The 25,360-nt window shown below is 35.2% G+C and overlaps 1 protein-coding gene across 1 annotated transcript in view; it reads right to left on the bottom strand.

Annotated features, from left to right (window-relative positions):
• Positions 1-25,360, bottom strand: part of LOC115209257 (neurexin-4) — a 586,511-nt gene that overhangs the window by 322,061 nt on the left and 239,090 nt on the right. The gene's annotated exons all lie outside the window — the stretch shown is intronic.

Raw genomic sequence — 25,360 nt, 5'->3', positions numbered from 1 at the left:
CTGTCACCTACCCTCACCTGTTCCCTGATGGGCAGACATATTTCCACCATGCCAAACATATTTTCACAAGAGATTGGAAGAGAAGGATATTGCTTGTATGGCAGTAACTCGTTTATAATGACCACGAAATGTCAATGCAAGGAAACACACACGTGATGAGCTTCTTTCGATTTTCATCTCTCCAAACCACTCACAAGGCTTTCCTGGTCAACCAGGAGCTACAACAGAAGATATGTACACAAGGTACAAGCAGAGGGTTTGAACTTGAAACAATATGATTGGAAGCAAATTTTTTAACTACACCATGGCAAACTAAGCTATAGAGCATAGTAGTATAGTACCAGTGAGAACTTAGGAACACTGCATTCTGCAAAATTGTTTAGAGAACTGAGAGAGCAAGAATAGCTATTTCAGACTGATAAATTAAGTATAATCTTAGTTGTTCAACCCAACATATGATAGAACTTGCAAAGTTAAAGAACAAAGTAATAAATAGGAGATGTACAAGGAACTGAGTTTCTACTAAAATAATTAAGGAGGACTGGAGGCTAAGAGAAATACAAAACATTCAGAAAGTTGCTGACTCAAGAAAAAGCAAGATTTAACAACTGAAAATGCCAGGAGATTATGAAACTAAAATTTAATATAATAAACTTCACTGCATATTTATATATACTAGCAAGTCTTATGGAAATTTCACAGGAGAACAATTAATATATATGTATGTGTGTGTGTGTGTATATATATATATATATATATATATATATATGTGTGTGTGTGTGTGTGTGTGTGCTACAACAACATTTTATATACAGTTACCCAAGGTTTTGCACCCACAAAGCCAAAGCCTTGTGGACAGCTCATCAGATTCTATATGAATACAAAATTTTAAAATATCTACATTGCAGACATGAGGAAATGCTCAGAAATCGAGGAATATGTAAAAATGTTAATGAGTACAGGTTATTTCCCCTTAAACAGAGGGGGTGCCTTTATAGACTCGGAAAGACCTAACAAGCAAATAGAGAGATCCAATTTTCTAGTAAGTATTGCTTGATGTGGATACATTTATAAAACGCTTCTTTATGGCTGTTTAATGTGCAGGTTTTTTTAGATTCCTTAAGAATTTTTGTTCTCTTTGTGATGCAGATCCTGCAATGGCCACTTCCATTAATATACGGGCCCAGAAAATCAATTAATTTCCACCTGGCATCACATGGAGTCTCTTGATCATTGAGGTGCCACCCATGGTGGATCGGGACATGACAAAATACCTTCCTGGGACTCTGAAAGATGACTGGTGGTTAAGAAAATGTTTCTTGAACAAAGTACTTGCCAAACCAATATATTTATAAACATGGGAGTGGCCCTATTCGCACTCCTAGTAACATATAGCGCGGGGCTGGTCATCCCATTGGTGTCGAAGATGAATACTTGGTCCTCATCTGAGGTGGTGGAGCTGGGAATGGCAGATACCTCCTTCATGTTGTTGGATTTGGATAGATCATTATTTCAAAGTGCGGAGTTTGTACTGGGCACTCTATCTACATCTACGGTTTGTTCATTATCCATGGCAGTGGTACCAGGATCTTCTGTGATGCTGGCCCTGGCTTGGTTATTATCTCTAGGTGTGACAACTTCATTGGTGTGCGTCCTGATTACTCTGCCGATAATATTGCTGTTCAATGTTACATTACTGTTATTACAGATATTAGGTCAAGGTATCACCATAACCTCATATATTATCCCTCCAGCCTCACATCGGTCTCCTACTGGACAGTTATTATATACCCTGCAAGAGCAACCTGCCTCCTCCATTGTATTGTGGATACTTAATAAAATGTTTTTTATGTTAGGTGCACAACTGGACACACATTTATTTATTTTCAAATAATTCTACATTAGAGAGAAAGTCACTCAACTGATTAGTAATTCTCTTACAAACACTCTTTCCCAGTATTTCATCCCATTGGAATTGCATATCTTTGAATCTTCACCTCTTTTATTAAATTCAGCTCTAACCTTAATGTTGTTGAAAGACTTCATAAAATGGTCATAAAAGCAAACCTTTGTTCTAAATTTCAACATTTTTCAAAAACTGTTAATGTTTCAGAATTTCCTGCACTTCATGGTTGGGTTATATACATATATTCTTATATCCTCCTCTTACTATTATGAAGATTAAAGTACTGCTTTATAGCAATGGAAAATATATACATATTCAGTTGAATATGCTGTAAAAAAAAGCAACTGAAATATGGGAACCAATTGCTCAAACCAGGTCAGGCACCTTGATAAAATGGCTGTTCTTAAAGGTCATACATATACTTAAGGGAATAATTGTATTTGTTTTAAGTTTTAAGCTGATAAACTTTTTATTTTCCATTTTTATATAGAAAATGCATATAGAAATTATTGGACTTTAAATGTAGCATGCTTTTAAGCAAATGTTTTTACAACAATATTATTTCTGTATAGTTATGCTTTTATGACATATGTTGACTGAAACACAATGTAAGTTTGACAGCATAGTATGATTCTGTGTAGAAATATTCTTCTGGATTGTCAAAAGACTTATGAAATATGAGATATGCATTGTGTTTAAATTTGAAAGAAATCTATATGAAATATAGATTTCTTTCAAATAGAAGTATTTATTTAACTCTGACATCTCACATTTTCTTCTTAATATATATGATTTTTATGTATTTATGTCTGCTACCTTTGTCACACCAAATACCAGCATGCTATGAAGAATGTGTAGCTAAGAGAGGAATAGCCTTCTCAGATCATAAGATTAAAAGTTGATTAATTTTCAAGTTGGCACAAGACAAACTGGATTACTGCTACCAGTTTCAATTATATTTTTCTTGGCCTCAGACAGTGTGTACTAGTCACCACACTCTACAAGCCTTTGTTTCTTTCAATGATCGACCCAGTATCCAAAGATACAGATGTATGCTCCAATCTTAAGAATAACAACTACTTGATCCTTACAGTTATTGATCAGTAATCTCAAAGTCAGTGGAAAACATTGTAAACTACCTCCTACTTTATCACTTTCAGTCCTCATTTCACTTAAGTAACCACCATTCTAATTTCTATTGAGCCAATTATATTATAGCCTTGCTCTTCTACATCACACACAAGTAATCTTTTGCTCTTGAAAACTTTGGCAAAGAGGCTGCAATCATGTCTCATGGGATGAAAATTTCCTAGCTGAGTTACCTATCTATGAGCTTCATCTGTCACTCTTTTACTGTGCATCATCATTTAAAAATCATTACTAAAATAGTTTCTACTATTCTGAATTTACTACCTGTGTACTAGCTCCACCTAAATCTCATTTGACATGCAGTCCTCCTGTCATCACTTTTACTTCGTCACTAAATACACCCCATACTAAATACTTTTCTTAATTTTTATTTCACCATAGCCTGATTTTACTAAAATTCCATTCTTGCCTTCACATTTTCTTATAGACATCAGTTGTTATGTTTCCAAATGAAACAAGTATATCAAACTTACAAGTCTGAGGGTGTCTGTAAGGGTTATATATACTGTCCTTCTCTCTCAGACTGAACAATAGCCTGTATTATTTGGCAGGTACACTTTTTAATTCTACACTTGGGTATATTTAGTATTTGCAGTGCACATATAGTGGCAATGACTGTTCAGTGTAATAATCATCATCAAGAATCCTGATCTGGAATTATTGATAGCCTTTATTAAACTCAAACCTCCTTTTCATGTTCAAAATTTAAAAGAAAAGCATTTCTGGCTCCTTATGGACAATATACAGGAAAGGATTTATTTGGAGTAAAAGAGAATATCCGATTAGTGAAAGGAAAGTGTGGACCAAGCAGGAGGATCAGGAAAATGAAGCAGTTGAAGAAGGAAAAGACAAACCTAAGAAAGCGATGGAGCTGTGCAACACAAGATGAGAAACTTAGCCTCACGCTGCTGTATAATGATTTGAAATGGAAATGTCATTATGTGCAACGACATATCCGCCGATATGAGTGTCGAAAGGAGAGTAAAAGGACTCGGGGGCAGTTTCTGAAGGACCCTTACGGGTTTACTAAGAAGCTGTTCACTGAACTGAAGAGTGATTCTTTATCGTGCACAAAAGAAGAATTGGATGCTCATATCAAGGAAACCTACAGCGATCCGCACCGTAACCAGCCACTGCCACCTCTACATGGGCTAAATCATCTCTCAGGACCTGATATCGAATTCTAGATTGGGGACATCAGGGAGAGAGAGGTGAATGACTTTGTAAGAAAAGCTAGAGCAAAGAGTGTCCCAGGAGGTGATGGCGTCTCATATAAAGTCTATAAATATTGCAATCATCTGCGAAAGAAGCTCTTCGTCCTACTCCGACAAGTGTGGCGCGAGGAGACTATAGTAGAGGATTGGTGTAAGGCAGACGGTACATACCTGCTGAAGGAGGCCAATGCAAAGACCATAAAACAGTTTAGGCCGATATCCTTATTGAACGTGGAAGGCAAGATCTTTATGGGAATTCTTTCGAGGAGAACAGTGACATATTTACAGAATAACGGATATGTTGATGAATCTGTTCAAAAGGCTGGAATCTCCAGGATCCCTGAATACGTTGAACACTGTTTTTCGATTTGAAAAGCGATCCAGGATGCCAAACAGAACAGGAAAAGTCTGAACGTGGTATGGTTGACCTAGCTAACGCGTATGGTTCAGTGCCACACAAATTACTAATAAGAGCCATGGACCACTTCCACATTCCAGACAAAGTGATCAAAATAATGAGGATGTACTATGACAGTTTCGAAATGATGTTTACAGCTGGAGATTTTACAACAGACTGGCACCGACTGGAGATTGGCATTGCTGCTGGCTGTACAATATCTGTCACGTGGTTTATCTTAGTCATGGAGATGATTTTGAAAGCTGTAGATTTTTCGGAACATATCGCCCATGTACAATCGCCTAAGAAAGCCTTCATGGATGACATGACACTTCTTGCTACAGATAAACAAATCATGCAGAATGCCCTCTTGAGATTAGACGAACTTGTGAGGTGGTCAAGAATGAGATTTAGAGCAAAAAAGTAACATAGTCTGACATTTGTTAAGAGAGTGCAGAAAGAATTTAAGTTTCGAATAGCTGAAGAAAGCATTCCAACAGTCAAGGAAGAGCCCGTCAAGAGCTTGGGGCGAGTATATGCTGAAACATTGTCAGACAGAAGTCGCGGGATGGAAATTATGAAACAGGCCGAGGCTGGATTATCAGCGATTGATAACTCGATGTTACCAGGTAACTATAAAATTTGGTGCTTGCAGTTCGGCTTGTATCCGCGACTTGCGTGGCCACTTTTAACTCCACATTTTGGACATTCCCTATATACACAATGTATCTGTTCAAGACTGCAGACTGTTTGCTTTAGGACTTCACAATTTTTCTGCAACAGACTTCCTCTCCATAACAAAAAAATACTTATGTACCTTGGATGGAACAGAAAAAACATCTGGCCACTTTGAAAGCATAATTGAGTAGCTCTTAAAGTGGCGAGCTGGCAGAAATGTTAGCATGCCGGGTTAAATGCTTTGCGGTATTTCGTCTGCCGTTATGTTCTGAGTTCAAATTCCGCCAGGGTCGACTTTGCCTTTCATCCTTTCAGGGTTAATAAATTAAGTACTAGTTGCATCCTGGGGTTTATCTAATTGACTGGCCCCTTCTCCTTAAATTTCGGGACTTGTACCTAGAGTAGAAACGATTATTGAGTAGCTCTGGCCCAAAAACTGAGATTCTGCAATGTAAGTTCTGAATCGACCATTTGTATGAGAACTAACAAGATTTAAAGGCCTTAAAATGTTGTGAAGGAGAAAATTATTTATTGGAAAAGTAGCGCTGCTGTTTCTCTGAAGCAGATTTAGGTCTTCAATATTACTGAATATTTGTTCCCTTGAGGAGTCAATGTCCCAGTACTTTTAACCAGTTAATGTTTTTTTCTATTTCTGTCTAGCAAAAGAAGAACATTTTCTCCGCAACGGGTAAAATTAGAAAATTATGATAATTTATGCATAAGCAGCAGTAGACGAACAATCATGTTCCTGTTTTCACAAACTATGACTATTGTGCAGATTTGTGTGTGAACACAATACTGTGGAATGTTCCCTATTTGAAATACTTAAATCTGATGATAATGTAAAGGGATCTTCCAGTTTTGTCTTGAATATATAAGTGGAAGTGTGAAAAAAAATTTGTACAATTCAGTTATTCTTCTAAATTAATCTCGGAACAAAAACAGAGTTCTGTAATGTATAAGTTAATTTGTTATAATGGAAAACCACTTGGAATCTTGTTTTACATATACAGAGATCCCCCTATGTCGATTGCTCAAATGGCAAGAAACTGCTATGTTCAATGATCAATTTCAGAGCTCAAAAAGATTTTTAAGACATACCAAATATTCCAGGTTAAAGCAAACTGAGTAGTTTTATTCTAATGAACATTGATCATTAACTACTGTAGCGGTTTCAGTATTGTAGACAAGTTTGCACATATGAATGTGCATACTCTTATATCTATATATCTTGTATATAATCTTATGCAGACATCAAGTCTGAATAATTGATTCTGATAGAAACTTTTGATGTTAACTGTTGTAAGTATTTTTCTGATGTCATTCATTACACAAGTAATTTTAAAGATTCTGGCTTTAATGTAAGTTAAGAGGTAAAATCTCTAAACAAATGCAACAGGCTTTATACTACAACATTTGGTAGCATATAATAATTACTGTATGTAAGGTCTCCCCACTACCCTTGATTCCAGCAAGCAATATTAAAAATAGTCTTAATGTATTTAAGCATTTAACATTTATTGAAATATGTAGCTATAGTATAGCAGAAAAAAGACTGAACAAAACTTGCAACTATGACAGCAGTAAATTTTTTTGGTAACAAGACTGGTAATTTATAAGAGAAAACAAAAGCAGTTTAGCTATTGTAGAAAACTTTTTGTATCAACAAGCTATGAGTAGAGGTGAAAATAGCAGTAAATGAGGAACCAGACAAGAATAGTCACAATGAAAATATCACACCATGCATGTATATTGTAAAAAATATTGCAAAAATAAACCAATTAGATGAGTGGCTTGTGAGAATTATACAAGTTATGTACAAAGATGCAGTAAGTGTGAGTCAACAATGACTTCACTGACAAATTTAGTATGAAGCCTATCAAGGTTCAGTCTTCTCTTATAGTCCCTTAGGCCATCTCAGAGGATTTTATGACTATTTGCTGATGATTTAGTCCATATAGTTGAGATGAAATCTCAGGCATGTAATCTAAACTCAGAATCAAGAGGCCTCAAAATAAACTTAATAAACACTAAGCAAGTAGAGAAGAAGACAGAGCTGATATCTTCAGGGATATGGCTTTGCATTATATGTAGAAAAGGGGTTGGTATAAAATCCATACACAGTACCCTGTGTAAGCTATGGACACACAATTAGTATAGAGAAATAACAGGTGGACTAAAAGAGAAAGCAAGCTTCATATTTGGCAGATACACTGGAGCATATATACCATGAGCACTCTGGAAATAGATTCTGCTAAATTCCTGAATGGTTCACTAAAAATAGCTGATACTCCAGAAGTAGAGTAGCTGTGGTAAGAACTAATTGGAAAAATACATGGAGTTACTGATGTTGATTGCAACAGAAATATTTTGCTCCAGAGTGAAGGACAGATTGTATGAGGCTTGTGTTAGAACTGCAATAGTGAAACATGGGCTCTGATTGCAGAGGACTTCTTCACTCTTGTTAGTCTCAACTAGTACAACTTTGCCTTTCACTCTCCACATCCTCTGTGAAGCTACTGCTCTTTCTCCTACAATTACACTTTTATATATATATATATATATATATATATATATATATATATATATATATATATATATAAATATAAATACAATAGTGCATTCCTACCTACCTACATACCTTTTGCGTCACGGTAAGGGGGGTAACTCAAATAGAATAAAACAGCTGGTTATTATGAGAGTGATGATGGTGACATTGATATTGATAATGATGAATAGAGAAAGCAATAGAAGGTGGGTGAGACAGAAAAAAGTAGTAAAATATTGAGATTGAGAGAAAGAGAGTGAAAGTTACTGAAAATTGACTTGGTTTGAGTGAGGGTGAGAAAAAAGAAAAGCTGAAATACTGGATATAAAGGGGAACATGAGAGAAAAAGGAGAAAAATGAGTTAAATATAATAGATGGTAGTAGTGGTGGCAGTCATGATGATGTTTATAATGTAACATCAGAAAGTAGGAGTGAAAAGTGAGAGGTGAAGGTAGCTTGGAGTTGTAATGGCTTGGCTGAGAAAGAGAGAGAGGAGGGGTACACAAAAAAAAAGCAAGAAGCTGAGTAAGAGGAGGAGTTAACATGAAAGAGAGAGAGAGAGAGAGAGAGCAGAAAGTAGAAAATTAGCTGGGGGGAAAGTGGTACAGAGATGGAAGAGGAATACAGATATGTAGTTTGTGAAGTCACTATCATTTTATTTCTCTCTTTCTCTCAGTCCCTCTCCTCTCTCTCTGCTTGAAATATTTTTAAAGTGTATTTTAGTATTAAAAAAATGATAGCATGATTAGTTGAAAGTATTAGGCCACTATATGAATGTAATTCAAAGCTAAGAAGTATATATAATATGTGTGTGTGTGTGTGTGTGTATTGATGTATATCAGTATGTGTGTAAATCAATATGTATGTATAGAGACGTCTTTTAAAATCCTTAGACTTTCAATTATTCATTTTAAATTATTGTATCATACAAGATGTTTTGAATGGAATTTAGGCACTTTAAAAGCTTATATCATAAATGGCAACATAGAACTTTAGTGAAAGTGTGTGTGTGTGTGTGTATATATATATATATATATATATATATATATATATATACATACACACACATACATACATATATTAGGTGATGTTATGGTTGCCAACTTAATGTAGCAGTCCCATGGAAGGGAAGAATGCTACTGCTATTTAGCCCTAGGAGACACTGTTTCCCATTGGCCTTGGCACATTTTCTGTGTCCTTATGTTTTCAAAGGCGGGAGATAAGCACCTCCACCCAGCAAAGCCAGTACCCAGAGACTAGTTTCAGAGTCATTGCTCATCATCAGTCTGGTGCTTATCTCTCCCTTTGAAAACATATATATTTCAGGTGAAATACATTCAGGGATTTCAAAAATAGAAATATTGCATTTCTAAATCTCTCAATGAGATTTATACAGTAGCAGCACGATAAGGTGATGCTTTCAAAGGGGGAGACTAGTTCCAGAGTCATTGCACATCATCAGTCTGGTGCTTATCTCTCCCTTTGAAAACAAAAGGACACTGAAAATGTGTCATGGCCAACTGGAAATGGTGTTTCTTCAGGCTAAATAGCAGTAGCATTCTTCACTTTCATGGAACAGCCACATTAAGTTGGCAATAAACCATTACTTTATCATGCTGCTACTGTATAAATCTCTCTGAGAAATTTAGAAATGCAATATTTCTGTACATATATTAGATTATCACATAAATAAGGCATTTTTTTTCAATTGCTTGAACTAAAAGTCGGAGGGTGATGGGATAAACTACCTGCATCAACTTGCTATAAAAGTAGCTAGAAATTTTATCTTGTCCTTATTCTTAGTGCAAGTTTTGAAGAGTGCAGTTCGATTTTAAGTTATTTCTTCAAAGCTATAATGGAAGTACAAAGGAGCATATTCAGCATATTTTGCTTTATGAGTTCAATAAAGGCAACAATACAACAGAAAGTGTGAGGAACATTAATCCAGCAGTAGATGGGGACCAAACAATAAGTGTAAGCCAGTGTCAGCAGTGGTTCCAGAAATCCATGCCAGGAAGACGGAGCTGTTCAGCAAAGATTTGACTTGGGTCAAGCAATCTGACTCCAAGGGCTCCTTTGATGTAGCTATGGGAGCATATGACAGCATATATCAACACTAGCGCCACTGAGGGTAATATTCTCTGGGAATGCACAAAAGCCCTTTTCAGAGTTATTTACTTTGAACTGTTATTACCTCATACCCGATTAGCCTGCTATTGCATAACATGCATCATGATTTGGCTACATAACTTCGCATTGTGTTACTGGATTAGTGAAACAATTATGAGAACAGAACCAAAGGATAAGCACTGCTTTCCCGGGAATTACCAGGTATGTCAGCTAGTACATACATATATATACATACCTATATATATATACACACACACACACACATATAGATTTACATATAGACACACATATATATATATATTTCAAACACATATACACATATGTATATGCATACACACACATAACAATAATATTCAAACACATACACAGATTATATGCATACCACACATACATACATATATTCAAACACATATACACATATGTATATGCATACACACACATACATACATATATATTCAAACACATATACACATATGTATATGCATACACACACATACATACATATATATTCAAACACATATACACATATGTATATGCATACACACACATACATACATATATATTCAAAACACATTACCATATGTATATACACACACATACATACATATATATTCAAAACACATACACATATGTATATGCATACACACACATACATACATATATATATATATATATATATTATAATATATATACACACCATATATATAGACATACATATAGACACATACATATATATACACCTTCATACATGGACATACATACTAATATGTATCTACATACATACACACACACAGAGACACATACATAGACAAATATGCAGATATACATACGCTAATACATATAGAGAGAGACATAGAGAGAGGGAAGAAAAAGAGAGAGATAGAGAGAAGAAAAAGTAAAGTGTGAAATATACAGAGAGTTATAATTGAGTTAAACGTTTTTATAATAAAATAGATAGAAATGAAAGAGATGATTTAGTTGGAAGATTTGTCAAATAAACCAACAGATTTTGCAGAACAAGACAGTGAGTTGAAGTGGAATGATGAGTTATCATCTGCCACAGAACAGTCTAGAAAACTGACCAAAGATAAATGGACATATGGAAAATGCTAATACTGAATGTGGATCAATCCAACCAAGCTAGTAAACTGTTAAGGATGATACATTAACTTTATGGAAAAAATATATAACTGTACGCTATTGGATGATATTATTTAGGATTGTTGTTAATGTTGTGAATACTATTATTATTTTTATTATGGCTATTGTCATATAAAGAGGCATTGATAGCTCAAGTGAAAAGTAATGAAAACATCTTGAAGGACAATCACTTTTCCTACCAATGTTTAGACATTTTGAATGATTGAGCAGAGGAGATGATGACAGGAAATTCTTCACTAAACCCAATTTGCAGGCAAAGCAGAACACTGCCAGAGTGCAGCATCACAAACATTAGTGAAACCACTGTATATCTTTGCCTTGACAATAAAACTGCCTGAAGTATCATTTATTCACTATATTGAAACATTTTTTTTTCTTTTAGGGAATGACGGATAATCAACACTAAGTAGACAGAAGTGTTGGTGATTATTCAAAAGAACTGACTACCACTAGCAATAATATCATTTTAATAATAAGAACAGTAATAGCAAGGACAGAATCACATAAAAGCCTATGGCAATGATAATAATATCTAATTATATCAATAAAAATAACATCTAGTAACAATAACTGTCACTGATATAGCCAGAAGGTATAGAATTTTGAGTGGAAGGGGATTAGTCAATTAAATAGACCCAAGCACTTAACTGGTACTTTATTTTATCAACTTTAGGGGGATAAAAGATGAGGTAAAATAAACATCAGAGATGCTGTGTGCCAGGCAGAAAATGAAGGAGCTACTCAGAAGTTTTGAAAGCTCTTCTAAATCCATTGCAATGTTGGAAACCTTACCATATTGCCAGTAGGTATGTCAGGGTTAAAATCATTTCACCCTTTTTGCCTGTACACTTTACCTGAGTGGAGCAGTAAGGACTGAGCTAGCCTTCACTAATGAAATGGTTTTACTTGTGGTCGCTTATTTACCATAGTCATCAAGCTAGTTTCAACTGCTGTGCCTATTTCTGTGATGGCTTTCTTCAGTTGCCTGGGTTTCAGACCTATCTTCTGCAGGAAATAGCACATTGATCTAGATGGAAAGCCATAACAACTGACTTCAATGGGGAATGAGGCCATATGCCAGCCCTTTACAAGGGCCTTGTCGACTAAGTCCGAATATCTCAATTTCTTTACCTGGTGGGAAATATTCAGTTCAACCACGATGATTGATTCTGTATTCCTGGAGAACAAGCACATGTCTGATTGAATTTCAAATCCTATCTGAGTAAGATTTGAATTCAACATTTAGTAACAATAATACAAAAGCAATTTTTAAATGTCTTATTTTCAGCTGCATTTAAAGAGATTCAGATAATGTTTGGTAATGATGGCGATGCTGATTTTGGTGATGATTTGTTACATTATAATTTTGTCTTCTGTCAACCATGATGAAAATTTTTCAATCATGACAATCCCATTCCATTTTCTAACATCATGTATCTGAGATGACATATACAATGTGTTCATCCTTTTAAAGATGATAAGCTGTGATCTGAAAGAATTATGGGTGCCATTTCTACCATAGAGACACTCTGGTGTTGGTATATGTTATGCTGATGCTGCTTATCTCCAGATTAGCTCAGACTTGATTAGATCAATGATAAAAGATAGTTCAGCAACAACTATACCATTATTTTCTCAGATGTAGTATACAATCATGTATATTACATCATGTAATTAAGAAGTTTGCTTCATAACCATGAAGTTTCAAGTTTCAGGTCCAGCATCACTGTGTAGCATAGAGTGTCTTCTACTATAGCCACAGGCTGAGTAATTTCTTGTGAATGAACTAGATAGATGAAAATTATGCGAAAATCCATCATATATGTGTGTATATCTTTGTATTTGTGTCCCTCTCTTTCTTCTGCTTCATAACTTGTGTAAATTTGTTTATGTTCCTGTAATTTAGTGGTTTAACAAAAATAAGTACAAGAGATGATTTGCTTGAGTAAACCCTACAAGGTGGTGCTTCAGCATGGTTGCAGTCCAGTGATTGAAACAAATGATAAAAAAAAATATCCTTCTTCCCTACACCATCAGGTCAACGAACACTGCTTAGTAACTTTCTTCACATGTAATACATGCTTGACATGGAATTTTCATAGGTGAAAACAAAAGAGGTTTCCTAATACCTTCTTGAAGCTTCTCTTAAAAAATTAAAAATGAAGATTATGCCATATTTGGTACCTGATAATAATTTTGATAATACATTACTAATGTCTCCTTTATTTTAAGATGGTAGGGTATAAAGTGGGTTCATACGATGATGGTGCTGTTGGTGATATTTCTTCTATTTTGTGAATTACAATCTGCACCATGCTGGAATACTAACTTGAAGAGTTTTAGTCAATCATATTAATGTCCAATATTTTATTCAGTATTTGTTTTATCGACATCAAAAGGAAGAAAGACAACATTGACCCAGGTGAGACTTAACACCCACACACATGTACATCTCAAGGAATTTCATACATTTTCTGCCTTCCAAATTTGACTCACAAGCTGTTGCGCAGTTGGATCAAACCTGGAATCATATGACTGTAAAACAAACTTCTTTATATGGCCATAAAACATATTGTAGAGCAATTGCTTTGCTTAAGCAGCTTACTACTTACTTGCAATGCCTTCACATTCTGCCAAGTAAAAGATATATATTTTTTCAGCCTGTCCTAATAACAATTAAGTGATACTACCAGGAATTTATGTGACATAAATAAATTTATATACATAGGCTTCACTTATACAATGACACTAGGAATAAAATCAATAGCATTAATTTTATTATTATTAAGGTGGCAAGCTGGCAGAATCATTAGCATGCAGGGCAAAATGCTCAGAGATATATCATTTGTTTTTACATTCTGAGTTCAAATTCTGCCAAGGTCAAATTTGTCTTTCATCATTTCAGGGTCAATGAATAAGTACCGGTCAATCACTGGGGTTGATCAATCAACTTATCCCCTTCCCCAAAATTACTGGTCTTGTACCAATATTTGAAACTATTATTATTATTATTATTATATTATGGTGGTGAGCTAGCAAAATTGTTAGCATACTGAACAAAATGCTTAGTGGCATTTCTTCCAGCACTATGTTCTGAACTCAAATTCTGCCAAGGCTGATTTTGTCTTTCATCCTTTCAGAGTCAATAAAATAGTACCAGTTTAGCACTGGGATCAATGTAATCAACCAGTCCCCTCTCCCAAAATTTTAGGCCTTGCGCCTATAGTAAAAGGATTAGTAAAGTAGACCTTAGCATCATTTGAACTCAGAATTTAAAGTGACATAACTGAATACAGCAAAGCATTATGGTGAGTACTAACTATACTGATTCAGCCTATCCATCATCCCATAACATAAATAGCTAATAAATAAATTAAACAAGAATTTACTTTGTAGTATACGAAAGCAATATAAGATTTTATTATTTTTTTTTTAGCTTGTTAAATGGGATTTTAATTGAAGTGTCAATCATGTTATTGAGTTAAGTGTTTCACTATGTCCACAATAAAAAAAAGTTATGTTCAAATCAAAGTGTATTATATTGTGAAAACCATACAATATATAACACATAAACCTAATTATAATAGAATCCAATACAGCTTTTATTCAAAAAGTAAAATCAAGCAATGATATTTAAAAATATAAATTTATACAAAACAAAATATTTTATATCTAAGTAGTAAAATTACACAGCATTCCACAGAGTATCAGAAAATATTTCTAGTTTGGCTCTTAAAAGATGTTGGGGCCGTTACCAAATATGAGAGTTTTAATAATTGTTGTAAATTTGCCCTATACTAATGACCAAATATACACCAACGATGGTAAGAGAGAACATAGATGGTTCAAACTATAGTGAAGCAGAATGAAATCAAACTAAGTCAAAATCAAACATCTTTAGTAATGAAGATATTCTCTCCAAAGTCTTAAAACAAAGTCTGAAATATTCTTATAACATATAACAAAATATTGACCAAGAGAGCAATCTATTTAGAAAGTTAGCTCAACCTAATGTTGAAGGTAAGAAACAGGTCAAGAGAAAGCTTTAAGACCTGTAGGTATTTCCACTTAATTTTACAAGAGCAATTTTAGATAATAAATCATAATTAAGATTTTATAAGATTTATAAGCAATTGTTATACTAAATTGACAATTTTTCTTCATGAAGTTTTTAACCCCATCATAGAATTATCAAAACAACAAACACCACCTACTTTACAGTGTAGACTGGATGCTTTTTATGTGGCACCTGCACTGGATGTGTGTGTGTGTGTGTGTGACAAAGACCCTTTGAGGCGGGTATTGGAAAAAGTGACCTTGTGCCAGACAATGAGGAGCTTAGAGTGTGACAGAGCAACAGAAACAGATATCTTGCTGTAGAGGAGATAGCTGTATGGTTAAGATATTTGCTTCCTAGTCTATTGCATGGTACTATAGTTCTAGGCTGACTAAAGCATTGTGAGGGGATTTGGTAGACAGAAATTGAAAGACATAGAAATTGAAAGGCGGTGAGCTGGCAGAAACGTTAGCATGCCAGGTGAAGGCAGCAAGCTGGCAGAAACATTAGCACACCGGGTGAAATGCTTAGCGGTATTTCATCTGCCGTTACGTTCTGAGTTCAAATTCTGCCGAGGCCGACTTTGCCTTTCATCCTTTCGGGGTTGATAAATTAAGTACTAGTTACCCACATATATATATATATATATATATATATATATATATATATATATATAAGGGATGTTATATTCCAAGCAGTGTCCTTGTGAAGTACATCTGTATGTTCACACTAATCCAATGTATGTATATAGGTGTCATTTTAAATGTGATATATATATACATACACACACATATATATGTTTTTGTGTGTGTATCTTTATTTTGACATCAAGTGCAAATTTTAAACAAACATCACTGTCATACAAGCAGTATTATTTGTTTGCAATTGCCAATGAAATCCTGTCCAGCCACTGTGCTAGTCATGTCTGAAGAATTATGGAAAATATTATTTTACTTGGAAACAGGTAAGTGTTGACTACAGGAAGAGTATCTGGCTGTAGAAATCTGACTCCACCACCCAATAACAACTAGTGTTGGTTTGCTTGCATCCCTGTAACTTAGCAATTCAGCAAAAAAACACCAATAGAATAAGTATGAGGCTCCTTTAGGGTTGCTAGTTTTGTGAACTGCACAGTGGCCTCAAAAAAAAAAAAAAAAAAAAAGCATCCAGTACAGATTGTAAAGTAGTTAGTGTCAGGAAGTGTATCCAGCTGTAGATGTCATGCCCAAGCAGACATTGGAGCATAATATAGTCCTTGGACCCACCAGATTCTGTCAAATTGTTTGACCCATGCCAGCATGGAAAGTGGATGTCAAATGATGATTATGTAAGCAAGGGAAGAAAATAACAGAACAAATTTTAGAATGAGTTGCTCAACATAGAAATAGCAGCTAAATGATTTTCAAATAATACATTATAATCTTTAAAAAATGGAAGCATATATCGGATAATGTAGTCCTAGATACACAATATTTTAAAAAAGATATTGGGGCTGGTCACAATATAAGCTTCGAGTTCAAGTGATTGCTTTATTGATGATACAAGAGTGGCAATCCAAGAGTGTTCTGACACAAAAAATTGCTCATGAACTTGGCTTGAGTCAATTGTAACAAAACTGATTTGACATAGATTCCTGCAAGTAAAGCTTGAGGAAAACATTTAAAAACTGCTTATAAATTTAATGGGAATGGAGTCAAAGTAGTAGTTATGCTTCTCTCACTCATTTCAGAAGGGAAGGATAATTGACATAGAATTGTATGTAAACAGAGGGATAAATTATCAATTTCCTTTAAGAAACATAGAATGCAGTGAATGTGCGATGTGGGCAATTGCTGAGTAGCCTGGCCACTTTTGTTTTACTCTACCATGGTATGTTGGTAGAAAACAAATCAAAGCATTTCCAGCAATGGTTTTATAATTGTTCAAAGATGGTAAGGTGTTTACTCAAAGAGATTTGGTTGCTATGGTGAGCGTGTCAAGTAATAATGCAGTAACTTCCTTGATGATTTGTGCAAAATTGTTGAATAATAGAGGGCCTTTGAACACAAATATTGCAATTTCAACTGAAATTAAAAATCAAAGAAACAAAAGATCAAAGGACCAAGAAGAAAAGAATCTGTGAAAAAGAACAAAACCAAACATAAAATCCTTTCTTAAATTAAAACAACTGAAGCAAATGTTACTAGAGTAAGCTATATAATTACTATTCAGTACTAAGCATATGTAACAGAACATTTGATTTAACAGTGATTACAGGGTCAATAAGCTTACACGATCATTACTGAGATTAAACTGTGTCTAAATTGTTACTCTTTAATGACAGACAACTATATCTACCTATGAGGAAGTGAAAACAGTAAATGCAGTTTGGGTTTGTACCAAGGAAAAGCACCACTGATGCTATATTTCTGGTAAGACAGCTGCAGGTGAAATACCTAGCCAAAGATAAACCTCAATACTTGGCTTTTGTTGACATGGAGAAAGTCTTTGACAGGGTCCCCCAATCCCTTATCTGGTGGTCAATGCAAAAACTAGGGATAGATGAGTGGTTAGTGAGAGCTGTACAAGCCATGGACAGGTATGCTGTCAGTAAGGTGAGGGTTGGCAAGAGTATAGTGAAGAATTCCAGGCAGGGGTCCACCAAGGATCAGTCCTCAGCTCCCTATTACTCATCATAGTCCTCCAGGCAATAACAGAGGAATTCAATACAGGATGACCCTGGAGCTTCTCTATGCTAATGACCTTGCTCTAATTGCTGACTCATTATCAGAACTAGAGGAGAAGTTTCAGGTGTGGAAACACGGTCTAGTTGTGTAAAAAAGTGTCATACCCTAGCAGTAGAGGGAACCTGAGGGAGAGGCAGACCCAGGAAGACCTGGGATGAGGTGGTGAAGTATGACCTTCAAACATTGAGCCTCATGGAGGTGATGACGAGTGATTGAGACCTTTGAAAATATCCTGTGCTTGAAAAGACCTGTGAAGTCAAATGAGATTGTGTCCTATGCCAGTGTAGCATAACCAGCCCATTTAAGAGTACTCTTCAATCATTGGGCAATAAACTGTGCTTGTGAAGACCTGTTGAATCAAGTGAAATCATTGTCATGGCCAATGCCAGTACCACCTGACTGGCACATAACAAAGCACCATTCAAACATGGTTGTTGCCAATGCAACCTGACTGGCTCCCCTGCTGGTGACATGTAAAAATGCACCATTCAAGCACGGTCAATGCCAGTACCACCTGACTGGTCCTCATGCCAGTGGTATGTAAAAGCATCCACTACACTCTCAGAGTGGTTGGCGTTAAGAAGGAGGGCATCCCGCTGTAGAAACCTTGCCAGATCAGACTGGAGCCTGGTACAGCCTTCTGGCTTGCCAGTTCTCAGTCAAACCGTCCAACCCATGCCAGCATGGAAAGCAGACATTAAATGATGTAGAGGTTTTATAAGAAAATGCTCTAAGATGTGAGGAGAATGAAAACTCCACTAAAATTTCCCTTTAATTCTTTAGAATTTAAACAGTCCAGATCTGGCCCAAATATGGTGTCTATTTTATGTTCTAACTAGATCCAGCCTCTCACACCTACCTACAATGTCCTTTTAAAATAAACAATCATATCAACAGAATCTGAAGATATGAGTTAATGCATGAGTAATTCAAAACAATGTGAATAAATAAACATTAATTTTGACAGAATAATCTAACTGCTAAAGGATTAAATAAATTTCATCTGAAAAGTTTGTTTGTTCATTTACTACAGGTTGGACAGGTATGTACTCAAGGTAGAATTTTACAACTAAATTCACTTCTTGTTATCAACCCTTGGTTGTTTTCCATGTAAGGTACTTTTTAATTCCACAGGTGAAAGTGAAGAATGACCAGTCATAAAGTCAACAAGGTAAGTAAAAAATCATTCACGCGATAACAACATTCATGCACATTTGCACACATATACAAATGTCTGTGGACTAGCAGTTAAGGTACTGCACTCATAATTACAATATTGTGGTTTTCCAATTCCTGAACCAGATAATGCATTCTGTTCTTGAGCAAAGTATCTGATTTTTTATTGCCTTGTGACATCTGGCATGTGACACACCATGCACCAGTGCAAGCAATGTCGATTTGATGGGGTGAGTTCATGAACAGCATAAACATTTGATCACTGTAAACAAAGCATCTGTACAGGTGGTTCAACAAGAAATTGTGGAATCATCTTTCTCAAACTTGAGAGACTACCAAGACAAATTTATGTATAAAATAGGCTTCACAACTCACTAAATTCAATTTCAAGTCATTGGTCAACTTGGCACTATAATAGAAGACACTTGCCCAAGGAGTCATGCAATGGAACTGAACTTGAAACTATGTGGTTGGGAAGTGAATTTCTTAACCATACAGCCATGCCTGCACTTATTAAAGAAAATAAACCTAAAGGAATTATAGATATACATAATTTTAGGAGCATATAGTTGTTAAGTCAGCTGTGGATTTGGATTAAATAAAGCTTTTCCTCAGCTTTCTGTACCCAATCATCAGTTGTAGTAAAACTATAAATCCTCATAACTGACATAGTAAGTGTTATAGAGATTAACATACAAACTCTATTATATAAACTGGTAAGCCAATGATGATGCCACTATGCAGTTGCTCAATATAGAAATAGCAGCTAGATGATTTTCAAATTATACATTATAATCTTTAAAAAATGGAAGCATGTATTGGATAATGTAGTCCTAGATACCCAATATTTAAAAAAAATATTGGGACTGGTCATGTGGAACACTTCTTCATAAGTCTGCTCAGTTAGGGCTTTCCTGGGATTAAACAATAACATTATATAGTCTGACTTAATAATGCTATAATTCTTTATAGATTGACTACTGAAATAATTAAGTTATTATTAAGCTAGTATTATTCAAATAATTCATTTTATGTATTAAATATTTGTATGGACATTGCAAAGAAAAGTTATCAATAGAAGTACCTCCTCCTCCTGAACATCAAATAACAGATAAGCACCCTCAGTTGCACCTGAAGTTCATAGTTGTTATTATGTTTACACCCTGTCTGCTGAATGTCCACATTTACAAATTTACATTCAGTATTATTAAACACAACCCGAATAACTTGTCTGAGACTGGATGTAGGAGACAAGCACACTGAATTTTCTATTGAAGGTAATTGTGGTATTTGAAAGCTACTTTAAATATTCTAGTATCCAAAAGTATATTTATGGGTTTGGAAAGTAGATAACATTCTCGTGGAAGATGCAAGACTATATACATATTGGTTTCGATTTTACAAATATATTATACTACTGTATGTTTTTTTTAGCTGTCAGACAATATTTCAATGATTATTTTATCCTTCATAGTTTAAGGCCATGCTGGAGCACTACAAGAGGTATCAATCAGCAAGTGATCAGTCATATTTACAGGGGACAGTTGATTGTTATGGACAACTGGTAATGTGAGTGGAATTTGAAGTAAGAATGTAAAAAGTCATAAATTACTGCAATGTATTTTGTCTGAAGCTCTCAAAATTCTATCACTCCTCTGTCCTTATACAGATATATATTAAACTAGCAGTATCGCCCGGCGTTGCTCGGGTTTGTAAGGGAAATAACTATATAAGCATTTTTAGAGAGTTACTTCCCTTATGGATGCCAATTCGGGCTTTCTTAGCCATTTCTGTTTTGGTGTCTTCAAGCCATGAAGTCGTTGTTCTAAAAGAACGCTGGTCTCCTTGACAACGCTTTACGACGTTGATATCCTTACACTCCCTTCCCACAGCTTCACGAGGGAGGGAAGAAGGGGGAGAAGCAAACAGGTGCAGGTGTGACCATGGACGCCAACTCCGCCGCCATCGACATACGATGCATTTTATGCATTAAAATGGAATAAAAAATGATGTTAAATTATTTTTAAAATCGTAGACTCATCGTTGACGCGCGCTAATAGTTAGACGGGCTCGATATGAATCACGACTATAAGATACCCGAATTTGGTTAAACTGCACCGCAAAATGTGGGAGGAGTTAGGAATCTAAATCGAAGGGGACAGACACTCACACAACTAGAGTTTTATATATATAGATATATCATATAAGAGAAAGAGAAAATGGAATTCAAAAGATTCTTTATTAATCATTACGATTGTTTTGACCCATTGTGCATCAATCCCATGTGGTTGAGATTCTGTACAATTGGTTGTAGAGCATCATTCAGTGAAGATGTGCCTGTGACTTGTCAAAAGGCACCTCACTCTTTAATCTGTTTCTCTTATTTTGATTAGAATACAGTTCGTCATTTGCCTGTAGCTGGTGGCAAACAGGAGATATCATGAGTTAGAATGATGAACAGTTCCCTTATAAGTAATGAACCTACTTACAATTAATCATAAATACAAGAATCAAAAATAAAATAAGTATACAATGAACAGGTTAATCAAAGACTATGCTTGTGTTACACACATACTCAAAAGTGTTTGGCAAATGAGCAGAGATAACGTAGAGTCAAGACAAACCCTCTAGCACTGGTGCCATGATAAGATTCATGTAGTATACACTGTAAAGTGGTACTTGATGCAATTTAAGCCAGCCAGCCAAAGAAACTATGCCAAAAATGGAATATACAAATAAGATATGATTCTCCAATCAGGAAGGCAGTAACTCTCTTTAAAAAGAGAATTATGGCCTTCCTAAGTCAGTTTCTTAAAAAGAACCGACTTAGATCATAACAATCCACCAAAACCCAGTGTGGAAAGCAGATACAATGATGTGTGTATGTGGGTGTGTGCATGCATGTATATGTGTGTGTATGTGCATAAGAAGTTGAACTATTTTTTTAAATTTTTAAATTTTATTTTTATTTTTTATCTAGTTTCAGCTCACAAGCTGTGACCATGCTGGGGCACTGCCATTTGGTGTTGCTACATGATTTTACTTCACGAATGATTTTTAGCAATTGCCATTTGGTGCATGAGAGAGTTCGATGCAGCTGCCCTCATCTGCACCTCCTGCCGTGAAGTTGGTTCATCTGGGACACCTGACAAGAAGAGATCTAGTTTTATTTTAAAGACATCTGCATCCACCCCATGCAGGTCTCTTAGGTTCTTCGGAAGGATATTGAAGAGCTGAAGTGCAAAACTATTTTGAGATATTCTGAAATACATTACTACAGTATTGACTATATTAATATTTATGCATTAATTTAATTAAATATCAATTGCAAGTGTGTGAAAGGCCAAGAACATTAGTCTCATTATTGGGTAATAGAGTGGCAAAATTAGAGGGGTTTCAGATGAAATACCTTACAATATTTGAGTTCAAATCCTACAAATGTCAATATCTTTTAAAAATTACGAAATAAGCACGAGTAGTGGAACTGATTTAATTATTAAATTCATCTCCATAATTTGTAGTCTTGTGTGGCTTCATCATTGAACAATCACTTTCTTATGATTACTTGAATCAAAGAATTTGCTGACGCAAATGTTCTACAGTTGGATGCTCTTCCTGTCACCAATGCTCACCTGTTTCCAAATAAGGTAAAATTTCCTCATAGAAGACTGAAAACAAACAATATCGCTTGTATGACAGTGATTCTCATTTACAATTATCAAGCGATGGAAAGGGTACACACACACACACTTACGACAGGCTTCTTTCAGTTTCAATTTACCAAATCCACCCACAAGGCTCTGGTGAGCCTGAGCTATAATAGAAGACACTTGCCCTAAGGTTCCATGTAGTGGGACTTCACATTATATTTGGGAAACAGACATCTTAATCACACAGCCACACCTGTAACTACAAAACATATTATTATTACTAATGTTGATGTATTGCTAAAGACTGCAGTTATGTATTCACTTGTGCAATGTCTCTTAAACTTCAGCTGTAGTTAGAACTAGAAAAAACTCCCAACTATTTTAAAACAAGATACAAACATTTTCCTTGTAACATTGTCAATCATCTTAACCAACCAAAGCCAAAAAATTTTGATGTCTTTGTTTGAAAGAATACTATCTTTTCTGTTATATATGTATTATTTAGTGCATTACTAACTCAAGAACTAAATCTGGTTATGTTCCCTTAGAAAAAGAAAAACAAAAAGCAATGAGAAATATCAATAAAACTTAGTGAGAAATGTTTTTAGCATACAAATATTATTTGAAACAAGTGATATATATTTTCAAACATGAGTTTAGCCAAGTCATATAAATAATGTAAGATATATATATATTATTTTTTTGCTGGTTTTAGTCATTAGTCCAGCTTCTTTCACTGCCTTCATATCCTTGTTGATCAGTTCAGTTGTATAACTGTCAATTTCTATAGCTAGTCCTGTTGTCTACGTAGAGTACTTACTCTCTCTCTCTCTCTCTCTCTCTTACTCATTCTCTTCATTCAACAACCTCTTGTTCAAGCATTTCCATACTCCCTTCGTCATGGTAGTGAGAGCAAATGTGTTGAAATGATTGCATACAAGCTTTGCAGAAAAAAGACATCTGATTTGAACTGACAACATTGCAATCTATAAAACAGCCACACCTCTCCTTATCATACTGGCATATTTTCCAAAGTATACCTGAAGTCTTGGGGTTTCTTTTCTAGTTATCTAGATTTGTTCCTTGTTCTATAATTTTTTTCACTCTTTTCAGGCTTGTACCTCAGTTTTTTTACTGTATCTGCAGCACTCTTCCACCATTATCACGTGTCACCATTTGCAACACTAACTTTAGAAAGCTACCGAATTTCATATTAGCTGCACAGGCAATCCAAATGGACTTCATCCTAAGCAGGAAATGAGAAAGGCAGCAGGTAGTGAAACTCTTTCTCCAAAGAAAACTGTACCACTAAACATTGGTTAATGATTGATGTCATTAGAGTAAGAGTTAGACAACTAGAAGACACAAGATAATCTGGAGAAGGAAGGCATGACAGCATCAGAGAGACTTATTATATAGAAAAAAGTGAGTTTCTACAAGACAATATGCAGTGGGCCACAGATCAGAATGTATGGATGAAGAAAGGTTTCAGCTATAAATGAGCTGACATAGTGATGAGATTGTACAACTATTAAACCTAAGAGACATGTGTGAAAAAATGCAAGAAAGCATAGAATAAAGAATAATATCAGATAACTAGAAGACATCAAGTATATCTAGCAAAGAGAGAAGCAGAAAGTAAAAAGTTTGCCTATGTTCTTACTTAATATGGACCAGAAGTGCAAAATGATCTGATTTGCAAAACAAACAGTATGCCATAGTGAACCTTCACATTGTCAGTGAAAGATGAGTACATAATTGCTGTAATGCTCTCACCCTCACTGACACTGAGAAAAAAAAGTTATTGATGAATGAAGAAAAACAGGCTCAACAAACATACCAGTCATCTAGATTGATTACTACATAATCAAAGGGAACATTAAGGACATGAAGGCAAAGAGAGCCCTGGTACCATTAAGTATAGTTACTGAGATGTTGAACATGTTTGGTTAAGTAGGGTACATGCAAATCACTTGTATAACCAATTAAACAATGTGGAGAGCATCTTTGTCATTGCAACATCAACATTAATGAAAAAGCGATGTGTTCAAAAATATTATACCGACAAGTTGATGGACTAAGCCATAAAAATGATAGAGTTTTAGTGTACCAGATGAATTTCTGCCAGAATGAGGTTCCAATGCGTTTTAGTGAGACATCTGTACCTAGCATTGATTGGCTATGTAAAGAAGTTCAAGGATGTTCATGACAACTCTTATGTGCTGATAAACTAGTTCTTATAGCTTAATCAGTAAAAGAATAAAAGGAAAAGTTCCATCAAGAAGTCAATGTAGCAAGGACAAAAGCTTTAAACAGCAAGAGAGAATATAGAACTTTGCTGCAATCTGGGAAGTTACTATGCTCAGCGTGCAGAAAAATAGTTGGCAAGAACAATTATGGGTGCACAAAAAATACAGTGAGATCCCAAGAAGGCTGACAGAGAAGTGGTGACTACATATGTAACATATGCACATGAATAGTTAACAGTAGGAGCAACCATGAAATGCAACCTTTTTAATAGAACTTTTAGCTACTTCTGCTGAGCCCATTGGGGGTTCACCAGAAATA

Source organism: Octopus sinensis, linkage group LG3, assembly GCF_006345805.1.
Source record: "Octopus sinensis linkage group LG3, ASM634580v1, whole genome shotgun sequence".
NCBI classification, from domain to species: Eukaryota; Metazoa; Mollusca; class Cephalopoda; order Octopoda; family Octopodidae; genus Octopus; species Octopus sinensis.
This window is presented reverse-complemented; position numbering and strand designations above follow the sequence as displayed.